Here is an 11,426-nt window from a genome sequence, read left to right on the forward strand (position 1 = left end):
AAGGAAAGGACAGAAAGGGATGTCCCCATGAGGTAAGATGCATAGCTGAGCTGGGCGTGGTGGTATGCACCTGTAATTCCAGCACTTGAGAGGCTGAGGCAGGAGGATCAAAAGTTCAAGGCCAGCTGGGCTATAGAGTGAGTTCCAGACCTGTCTGGGCTACATAGCAAGACCCTATCTCAAAAATAAAAAATAAGACGGCATGCAGCGGCTCAAGTCTATAATCCAAAGGATCATGGTTAGAGGCCAGCCCTGGCAAAAAGTTCCTGAGACCTTATCTCATCTACATCAGGAAACATAAATAGCAGGATCTTGATCTAGGCCATTCCAAGCATAAAGTGAGACCCTGCTTTAAAAATAACCAATGCAAAAAAGGGTAGTGGGCTGGCTCAAGTGGTGAGCTCCTGCCAAGTAAGCACAAGACCCTGAGTTAAACTCCCCAGTATCTCAAAAAAATAAAAATAAAAAAAGATGTATAGCCAAGAGGGTTAGCTCCAAAAACCAGTGCTTAGCTGCCAGGAGGCCCTGGGGACAGAGATCATAAATCTAATAACAGACTTTGAAGTTTATCATGCCCCAGGCACTCTATGCTAAATTTACTGTTGCATTCATTAGTTTATGTAATCCTCACGACAACTTTATGAGAATAGAAACTATCATATATGCTGATTTTACAGATGAGAAAACTGAGTTTGAGAGGCTAGCTAAAGATGCACAGCTGGTAAGTATAGGGACTGGAATCCAGCTGTATAACCACAGTAGTGCAAGCAGCCCTAGAACTGGTGGCCACACCCATTAACCAATTAGAAACTAGTGCATAGACAGTGTTGATAGGAATTTTAAGATTCCAGAAGACAGTCTTCTGCTTCATTCTAACCAGTCACCCACCCCATTTGGCACCATTTTAGAAAAGGACTATCAGGACTGTGCTTAGACTCCTGTAGGTCTTTGATGTCCCATCTGTTAAGTGTGACACCAGTGCATAATTTTTCCACTTCTAGGAGTCTTGGAGGAGACAGGTCCTTGGGACAGTCAGAATACCAGGCCAGAGCAGGATGGAGAGGCTCCCATGCACCTCACTCTTGCCCAGGAACTTCCTCTGTATTTCATATCTTTTCCTCCCCAAATTACCCACCGGAATTGGGCCAGGCCTCAAGAAATCTGTAAAAGGGCAGGATCAGAATAGGGGTCAGATTGTTTTCTGATTACTTTCTTCTCTGTCTAGTTAGGCGAACCCATCACTCTATACAGGCAGGGCCAACAGACTCAGAGTATATATAGGATGCGTAGCGTGAAAAGAAAGGCATGGGAAGCTCAAATGGAGGAGGAGATTCAATTGAACAAAGTTAGAGAATCTCAAGAGTCCCCAAGGTACCAGAAGGACCAACATTGTAAGAGTTTTAAGAGGTGATAAAGGCAACTTGCTGTCAAAGGAGGCAGATATTGCTAAAGAAACAAGTGAAATTAATTCCTTTCTCAAGCCACCATAAAGGTGAATGGCTACCAGATGGTCAGACAGAAATACCTGTCCACAGACTGCTGGAGAGGAAAATAAATGCAAGAAGAAATCAGATCCTCCACAGAGCAGGTGAGCAGGAAATTAAAATAGCCGTCCACTGACCACAATGCAAGACCATATATGTTCATGACAAGGCTGTAAGGAAGACATGGGAGAAGGAGTTAACATTGGTTCTCCACTTGCCAGCCTATAGCCAGAGAGCTAGTCACAAACCCCAGCATATGAGAGGGAAAAACCTTTCTAACAGAGATGAAGATAGGACAGCACAGATCCAGGCAACTCTGGGAAATCCTAGCACATATCCTAGACAAATCACTTGACAAAGATTTTGTCTTTTGTCTGAACACTTTTTGCTGGAATCTTTCGAAGTATCACAGGCAGCTGAAACGGTTCTCAATAATTCTTGCCTCCCAAGTAATTCCTTCCCCATAAGTGTGGGTTCAACCTAATGACTTTCATCTAATGAATGGAATATGGGGCGGAGTAGTGGGGAAGATAGGATGTCATTCCCATCAAAAAATCTCCTAGACTCACATCTTTCCATCTCTTTCCAATTCTGGCCATCAGTGACTTAAGGTAGTCAGCCTTACTGAGAGTTTGTTTCTCTGTTCTTCCTTGAAGACAAACAACACACACACACACACACACACACACACACACACACACACACGCGCGCACACACACGCGCGCGCACGCATGCACGAGCGCCTCAGCCCCCTGTTGCCTTTGTTCAGCTCCTTCCCAATCAATCTTCTGCCAACCACAAATTAGCATTACACAGGCATTTACAGTGCAGCCCCCAGGGACAGATAGAAGCTGTTAATCCTTAGAAGGGGCATGGGTACAATAGTGAGAGCCCCACAGCCTCACCCACCCATGGGGTTTTCCTCTTCAGCACTTCCAGCTCTTTCTTGAGCTATCCAAGTTAACCACAGATGGTGTAGTCCCTGGGGCTTGCATCGAAGAGGAGACAGTCGGAGCCCCAGGAGCATCAACCTTCACAAATGGCTGCATGACACGTGTTCCTAAAGATCTGTTTGATCCCCACAGATGACCTCATTGGGTTGTATTTCTACTCCAAGCTTCCACCTTGTCTCTGTCCATACATGGTTCCATTTTCCTTTTTCACTGATAAACATTAATCCAGACCTGTGATTATAACCTGCTCTACCCTCTCAGCAACTTGAATTAACAAAATCCAGGGAGTGGGGGTTGTCGTTTTGTTTTGTTTTGTTTTTATTTTTTAGAGATTGATTTGGCCTTATGAAGTCTGACTGAAATTCTGCTCCTAAAGGAAGGCAGCCTTGCTAATCTGCCAGGGTCATTTCAGAGGCCAGAAGACCCTGGGCTTGCAGCCCTTCCTGCTATAGTCCCCAAGGCTGGCTTTTTCGTGGCCTCCTCTCCCTGCTCTGCTCAGCTCATGGACCTTATCCTGCAGCTGGCTCTGGAAACAAGGGGAGCTTGCAAGAGGGGAAGCCTCTTATCACAAACATTTCCTGCCTATTCCCTCCTGACCCTGCATACCACAGCCCTTCTCTGGCTAGCTGAACCACCAACGCACTGCAGCCCTAACAACCTCTTCACAAAGGACTCGCCAGGCAGGGTCCCCAGACTGTCTCTACTTCAGATTCTTTTCCATCCACACAGTCTCACTTCTCCAGAGAGCTCAGCAGATCTTACAGGTCACCCAAACGGTTCAGTCACTAAAATACAGGAAGAAAATTAGGTAGAACCTGGAAGAAAAAGGACAAAAACCAGATAAGGATTTCTTCTTCAAATAAAAGAGATGGCTCACAGCTGGAGCCCCTTCTCAACCCTGCTGTGCTATCTTGGACAAATTAATGAACAGAGGCAAAGCCGAGAGACAGGACTGTACACCTGTCTGAGTGTCTGAGCACCTGTGTAGGTCATCCCTGTGTCATGTGCTTACATGTGCTATGTGTAGAGTTGACCTTCTATGCTCTCTTATTAGTTTGTGTGCTGAAGGCTGGGAGCCAGAGTCCAGCCAGGGTCCAGCCCAACCATGAGCTGGTCACTGAGTTTCAGACCCTCTCCTCTCTCACACCTGGAGCACCCTAGCCCCACCTCCTCCCCAGGCCCATGCTGGCCTTCTCTCTACCTCCTGCCCTCAGCTTGCTGTGTGGTCCAAGCCCTCTGCCAGAGAAGAGGCAAGGAGGGAGGGATGGGGCTGATGTTTACAGTCAAGCATAACTGAACCTCTATTTTAAATAAATAAAACTTTTAGCCAGTTTTTATTTCCCCTTTCTTTCAAATAGCAGTTTTCTCCCTCTTTTCTTCCTCCTCCTCCTCCAAACTTTATCTGTGGGGCCACCCAGGGAAGGGCCATGGGAGGGGGGAGGAACAGAAGCCAAGGTGACCCTGGTGCTTAGTGTCTTCTCAGGTAGTGAGCTTTCCCTTTTCCTCTCCCTCTGCCTCTCTCTTCTCTTTCATACCCACAGAGCCCCTGGGTTCTTATGAATTCAGGGATGTCCACGCCTGAGAAATAGAGACTAAACAGGAAGCGCAGCTCCATCACCAGCATGCTGTCCATCTGTTCCCCCTAATTATAGGGCTGCCCACCCCGTTCTCCCACCCCACTACAAAATTGCCGTCCATCTGTCTTCTACTCTGGCCTGTCATCTCTCTGTCTCCCTGATGGACTCTCATCCATCTGTGTCTCCCATTGGACAATGGGCTCTGCATCTCCTTGGGTTGTCAAAAATCCATCTTCCCCAAGAGATGTTTCATCTGCCCATCACCCCATTTGGCTGTCATTCCATCCAATTCCCTTGATCTTCCGTTCTTGTCCATCTGTCTCCCCCATTGGACATACTTTTGCCCATCTGTCTACCTGAATCGGGCTGGTCAGTCTTGGTGGCAGGGACAGTTGGGATCTGTTTGGTCTTGATCTCAGCAATAATAATAGTAGCAACCATCAATCAGTGTGCCCCAAATACTTTACATACATTATCCCTTTTAATCCTCCAACAGCCCTCTGAGTTTATGTGTATCTCCCCATTTTATCAGTGAGGAAACAGACTCAGAAGGGGTAGTCTTGTCCAAGACCACCCAACTCCTAGCGGCAGATGCAGAGTGTAGGACCAGCTCTGCCCCTATGGAATGGGAATGAGGACAGTCTCTGTAAGATTCCCCCTTCCCTGGTCCTCTGCACATTTAATTTACACTTTGCTAGATGTTTTCAGGCTGATGAAGTTTCCTCTCTATGCTGGCTCTGCACAAAAAAAGTAAAGGAAGAAAAAGCAGCCAGATGTGAGAGCAATTTGAAAGTCTTTTTGGGGGGACAGGGAGTGATGTTAAATAAACATTTAATGGTATTCTTTCTGCAAAACGATCCATTTTCATGGCACCCAGGAGTTCATCCAGGGGTCTTTGGGTCACTGGGGAAAAAGTGTTCCGTGCGTTTTGGCTCCATATTCTTCCATTGGCCACAAAGAGCTAATTCTTCCAATTAATGAAATCAGCACCACTAATGGGGATGTGCTGACAAACTGTTTTCAAGATGAATACATTCACACCAATGGTGGGACTGATAGGTCCAAAGGATTTGGAGGCTACATGGAAAAGGTCCCCCACCAGCCGCAGACATTGAGGTCATTCATGGTGGTTGGGATGTTGGTCACTGCCTCAAGGGATGCCTCTCTCCGCCCGGAGCCACAGAGGCTGGACTAGGTTGTGGGTTGAGGGACTGCCGATCAATGGGCTTCTGTATGGTGTTGCCCAGTCTCCAGCACCCCACCCCCCCACTGCCCCAGCCAAGTCTCCTTCAGGGCCTGGTCTGAAGGGCCTATTCAGCATTTAGGATTCCCTGATGGGAAGTGAAAGAGAGACAGACAGATGCTTCCATGGAGCTGTGGAAAAGCTGAAGGCCTAGAGACAGGAAGAGAAGCCTGGAGCCACAGGGAGGAGCCCAGCCAGAAGAAAGAAGGGGCAGGCTAGAGGCCCTGTAGGATAAGAAGGAAAGAAGGGAGGGTAGCTGGGGAGGTCTGGACAGGGGAGCAGATGGAAGAATCTGAGAGGGAGGGTGGAGGCCGAAAGGAGGCCCCCAGGCAGAGGGAGAGATCCTTGTTGGGAGACAGACCTACACCAGAAAACAGTGTGGGAATTTTTAAAACCACAGATTTAATTTCCTGATGGCGTTTTTTTCAGGCTAATATTAGCAACATTTTCCACAGATCTCCTGATCTATGGAAAAGTGATCCAGACTGTGCTAGGTGACCACACTCAGCCTGAGAGTGGACAAACCCATGAGGTGCTTCCAAGGTCAAGCCAACATTTCATCTCCTTTTCTACCTTAGAGAATAAGGTCTAATGTTGCTGCAGCCAATCGTTTTTTCCTAAGGGGAAAAAACAGTTTCTAGGCTGCTCTAGTGAATAAGTGGTCATCGGAGGTGGGGGGCTAACTTTATTAATCATCTCTGTGGTTTCTGTTTTCCTGCCTGGACCATGGCTAAATCAGGATTTTGAGCTTTTAGGGTTATAAGTCAGGAGTTTAAGGAACCAAAACCGGAACCTGCTCTAGAGCATCTTACACTACTATCATGAAACTGTCTCTCTTTGGTTTTATTTCCCTGCTTAAAATCCATCTGTGCCATCCTATGCTTGCCAAGTAAAGTCCACACCTTCAAGCAGGAAAGGCAGACCCTCTGCAGCCCACGTTCTCCCTCGAGTCCAAGACCAGCAACCTTAGCATCACCAGGGCCAGGCACCACTGGCCTGCAGAATCAGGAGCTGCATTTTAACAAGACCTCAGGTGACTCCTGTGCAGGTGACAGTATGAGAATCCCTACCCCTGACTGCTTCCAACCCACTCCAGCAAACTAGAATTATAAATTCTCCCAATTTACCTTTCCAATTGGGAGGGCTGCTTCATGATGTCCCTCCATTTTGAAGATGCTTCTCCTTGTACCTATCTGTGAAAATATCACCCACAATTTAAGACCCAACTCAAATGCCATCCCTTCCAGGAAGCCTGCCCTGCCTACTATTCCCCTCCCTTACCAGAGGTTGGAACTTTTATGGAAGTTTGTTTGACTCACCCTTAGTGTGTGTTTCCCTTTCTATTGGTTACCCATGTACTTATAAGAAGGCAACATTCTGTAATAGGTCACAGGACTTCCTGGGTTCAAATCTTGAACATTTCCTAACTGTGACACCAAGCAAGTGCTTACCCTATTTGGATCTCAATTTTCTCATGTGTAAAAATGAGAGTAATAGCTGTCCCCCTCAGAGTAGTATTTACCAAATGTGTATATGCCAAGAAATGTGACCAGAAACATATATCTGCTGTCACAATGTACGAATAAAGTGTTTAATCCATGGTGAGTGCTCAATGAATTTTAGCCACTATTTTATCTTATCACTTCCATTTATAACCCTGAGCTTTTGTGTAAAGGCAGGGACCATGTTTTATGTCTCTATAAAGTTACATAGGTGTTATGTCCCCAGCACCTAATGTAGATCTTGACAAACAGCATGTGCTTAATAAACAATCATTTACTTAATAAAATGATCCAAAGAACAATGCTCTTAATTGCACAGTAAATGAGGGCTACTAACCATAAAACCCTAGTTACCCAACATGGCATGTTCTCCCCAAGGCTGGCTGATTGCTTTTGTGTTTCTTTTCTTAGAACTATAATTTGTTTGTTTGTTTGTTTTTGTTTAAGCAGTGATTGCTGTTGTTTTTCTAGTAATCATTGGGTAGAAGTCCTGGTTCCTCAGTTGTGATTTCCATGCTGTCCTTGCATTGTGCTTTTCTGCCCCATTCTCTGATTCTTCCCCAAAAGCTCCATATTTTTTTTTGACATCTTTAAAAATATTACAACTAATCTTAAGAATTTATTTTTAACTTCTTTGTATAACTTCATTAACTGTTTCATTAATACTCTTTTGACTCCACCTCCCAAAATAATTTTTTTTTAATTCTAGTCTATTTCCATCTCTAAGAGAACACTTTGGCTGGGGTTTCTGACAAAAATGACACAATTCTTTCCACAGCTATGTGGAGTGGGAATCTGAAAACCAGTAGAGTCACAGTTGCCCAGTTCTATCGCCTGGACCCTACACCCAAAAACTTGCCATATGCACAGGTCCCCAACCCACAACCAGGCCCTATGTCTCTGCTATCTCTGTTAAAAATGTTCTCTTTCTGGTTAAATCTCAATGGAAAATGAAATAAATACTATCAAAAGAAGTTCATTCAAGGTAAAGGTCATTCCACAGTCCAGTTGCCTTGCATTACAATGGCCCCCGATATATATTATTTTCTGCAGACTCAACTATGCTATTTTTTAAAATTTTTGACCAATAAGCATTTTTAATTTCCTTTCAGAGTCCCCTGTGGTGACCTCATTTGGTTTAGATGCAATTCAAATATTCTCTGGCTCCCATGGTTCCCTCCTATCCATAATTTGCATGTTTCTATCTTCTTTTTATTTTCCAGGGGCAAAATATTGTTCAGGGCAACCAAACTCCCTCCACATGAAGAGCAAAAGATTTTCCCTCTTCCTACCCCACTCAATGTAGTTTTAAGAAGGGGGAAAAGACAATTGTTTGGGATTTCAAGGAACGGGGTGGGGGGGGGGATGGCACCCTAGACCAGTAGGAATGTGATCTACTATGGGAAATCTCTTACCACTCTGTGGTGTTTGTCTTTGCAGCTCCTGGAGAAGCAGCCTCAAGGGAATGGCTTCTTGTTGGAAAGTGGGCCCATAGCACAGCACCAGTAAGGACAGAGGGCTCTGTCTGTGGGAAAAGGAAAATCAGTGAACTTTCAAGTCCAAGGGGTAGGGGCAAAGCTTCCAGCTTAAGCTAGATGTCTGGAAACTCAATATTGCCCAGAGTATCAGTTACCTCACAGACTCAGACCCTGTTCTGCTCAGTGGAGCACAATATCCCAGGCAGGCTTCTGAGATGAAACACTCTGTGCACCTTTGAATGAACTCTAAGAAAATGTGCATCAGAGTCTTCTAGAAAGGGAAATTGTACCTGGTAGAAGGATAGAGGAGTCATTAAGATAGAAATTTGAGTACAACAAAATATCAAGAGTTTCTCTTGTCTGCCTTGGCAGTGGGATTTAACAGCAGTGGGGTCACTCTTTAGATCATGGCTCTCAGACCATGCATGCCCTAACAAACTGCTGTTTGGTGTCTCTTTGCCAGAATGAATCATCAGTTTTCCTTGCCTGCCATTTTAGTATCAAACATCCTTGATACTCAAGAAACAAAATAAGAGAAACCTTCAGATCTTGATTCTATACTGGTGGGGAATTCCACATACACGAACAAGTTACAGTATCCCACTTAACATTTGGGAATGAATTCTCTCCCCACTCACTCTGAGCCTGCCACCAGATTAACCCTTTCCAAGCCTTCATTCATGTCTACCAGTATGCTCAACAGCATTCTAGGCACTTTTGGGATACAAACAAGCCCAAGACATTGTCTCTGCCCTCAAGGGGTTCATTTTCTAGTAGGGAAAGCTGGTGTATTAATAAGAATAGCAACTTGCCTACTGAGCCTCTTTTGGTAAGCACTGAGCTAAGCACTTATGGTAGATGACCTCCAAGAGAGCTTCCAGTGATCCTCACCTCCTGGTATTCATGTGCTTATGTACAACCCTCTACACTGATTAGGGCTGACATGTGTAACTAATAGGATTTGTGGAATAAGACTGTGTGACTTCTGAGGCTAGGATATAAATGGCAATGCAGCTTCCACCTTGCCCTCCCTGGGATCACTCTAGGGGAATCCGGCTGTCATGTGGTAAAGACACTCAAGAAACCCTACCCTGTGGGGAGAACCTCATAGGGAGGAACCAAAACCTCCTGCATATAGCCAGCCAGGTGACTAGACCACTTTAGGAACAGAACCTGCAGCCCTTGCTAACATGCTGACTGCCCTGCCATGAGAAATCCAAAGACACAACCACCAAACTATGCTGCTCCCAAATTCCTGGCCCACAGAAACTATGAGACAGTGTTTATTGTTGATTTAAGTCACTAAATCTTGGGGTAATTTGTTATGCAGCAATTGATAATGAATACAGTGTTTTGTGTTCATTTTCCATTGAATCCTTGTGTATTTATTGTCCCCATTTTACAAACGAAGAAACTAGGATTTAGAGAGTCTAACATAGGAGTCAAAGTCAGAGCTACAATCTAATCTAATGAACTGCTTAGCCCTGTCCATAGCCTCTAGCTAATAAAATGGTTTGGGTACAAACATGTATGTCGATACAGGGAAGAGAAGGTCACAGTAGGAGAAACAGCGGGCTCTACCTGGAAAGTCTGGAACTGGAGGTGAGGAGGAGAGAGTGAAGGGTCCTTAAAGGACATAAAACTTGCAACAAAAATGAAGAAGCAGATGCTCACCAGCTGAGAAGTAGGAGAGGGATTCTGGAGGAACAGGACCAGCAGAGGTATGGAGGCACCAAACAGCATGGGGAGCTCAGAATTGTCTGGAGTTTCTAGACCCGGAAGAGCCAAGGCCTTGTGGCTCACTTGCCAGGGATAATCTTTGTTCTAGCCCCCAAGAACAACCTTACTGTCACAAGACCCCCAGAATCACTGGAATTGGTACCTTTTCTGCAAACTGCAGCCCTGCTCCCCACTTTTGATGAGCTCAAATCCCCAGTAGGTCCCCACTTCTTAGCTAGGACAGATCTCTCTTAGCAACCCAAGTGCCTGGCATGTCTGACTCACACTTCTGTTCTGCCTGGCAGACAACTCTTATTCTTTACAAAATTATAGTTGTGATGTTTACGTTTGCCTTTATAACTTATCTCTTGTCTACTGCAAAATATCATATGAACCTCACTTCCCTCCCTTCTTTAGTAGGGTTACTAGACTGACAGATCTAGTCAGATTCAGGGACAAATTCAAGAATGTTGAATTTCAGGAAGGTATTTCCTTCCTCACAAGAGCCTTCTTGGGGTGGATTGCAATTGGAGAAGTACAACATGGTGGGGGGTGGGCGTCAATAGCTGCTATAATAACCACACCCAAATTCTACTGACCATGACTGATGTCAGTTCTATAACACAGTCTATATTGACATGACTGATGGTTCTGCCCCCAACCTCATCCCAGCCAACATCTTTTAAACCAGTAGTTTGAATGGAGCCATAGAAAGGAGATTTATCATCTGCCCTGATGGCTGAAACTAAGCTCGGTAACTGTGCAAGCTGACGGAACTGAGAACCAGGACCTCTCAAAAGGCTAGCATGGGGTAGCTTGACCATGGTGAATCCACCCAAAATGGAAGGTCCTTCACTTGCATTCCAAAAGTAACTTCACAAATACATTCTGAAGATTTCTGACTCAGTAGTTGCTGTAAAAGGGAAAGACATGGAAGCGTGTTAGCCCACGGTGAGTGAAATGAGAGGGAAGACAGGCTTGCAGTAATCTGGCTTTCTGTAGAGTAAAGAGAAGGAGGAGGGGTGGTTTGATTCTGAAGGTTTACTGCTGAGATTCTACAGCCCCACCACCACCCCAGGACTGTATTTAGTAACTCTCCCTCTATTCCATTAAATGTGTTTGGGTTCCCAGCCTTATCCAGGCCCTCCCCTCAGAGTGAGCTAGGAGCCCTTAGAAGGTAATGAGAACACTGAGAGCTTAGAGTATGGGAAGAGCTTGGAAACGAAAGCTCTCAGAGCCTCTCCCTGCATGGCCCTAGTCCTGCTGATAAGGCTAAGAGCAAAGCTAGCTGACAAGTGATTGGAAACAGGAGTTCTCAGACCCTTTAACCCTTCCCTCCCCTGCCAGTGTGTGCAGCCCATCTCCTTTGGCTTCCTGCTGTCTATAGCAGGGCTTCTCCCTCTCCTCCCCTCCCTTTCCCCCTCCCACCCCGCCACATGCACACCAATTTTTTGTCTACCTCTCCCTTTG

At 45.5% G+C, this 11,426-nt stretch overlaps 1 long non-coding RNA gene across 1 annotated transcript; it reads right to left on the reverse strand.

Annotated features, from left to right (window-relative positions):
* Positions 1-2,300: 2,300 nt before the first annotated feature.
* Positions 2,301-8,281, reverse strand: LOC141415024 (uncharacterized). Its single transcript, XR_012440043.1, has 3 exons — positions 8,175-8,281; positions 6,385-6,450; positions 2,301-3,252 (listed from the first exon to the last, which is right to left on the reverse strand). It is a non-coding gene; the product is annotated as an uncharacterized lncRNA (long non-coding RNA).
* Positions 8,282-11,426: the final 3,145 nt, after the last annotated feature.

The sequence above is a fragment of the Castor canadensis genome, chromosome 12 (assembly GCF_047511655.1).
Source record: "Castor canadensis chromosome 12, mCasCan1.hap1v2, whole genome shotgun sequence".
NCBI classification, from domain to species: domain Eukaryota; kingdom Metazoa; phylum Chordata; class Mammalia; order Rodentia; family Castoridae; genus Castor; species Castor canadensis.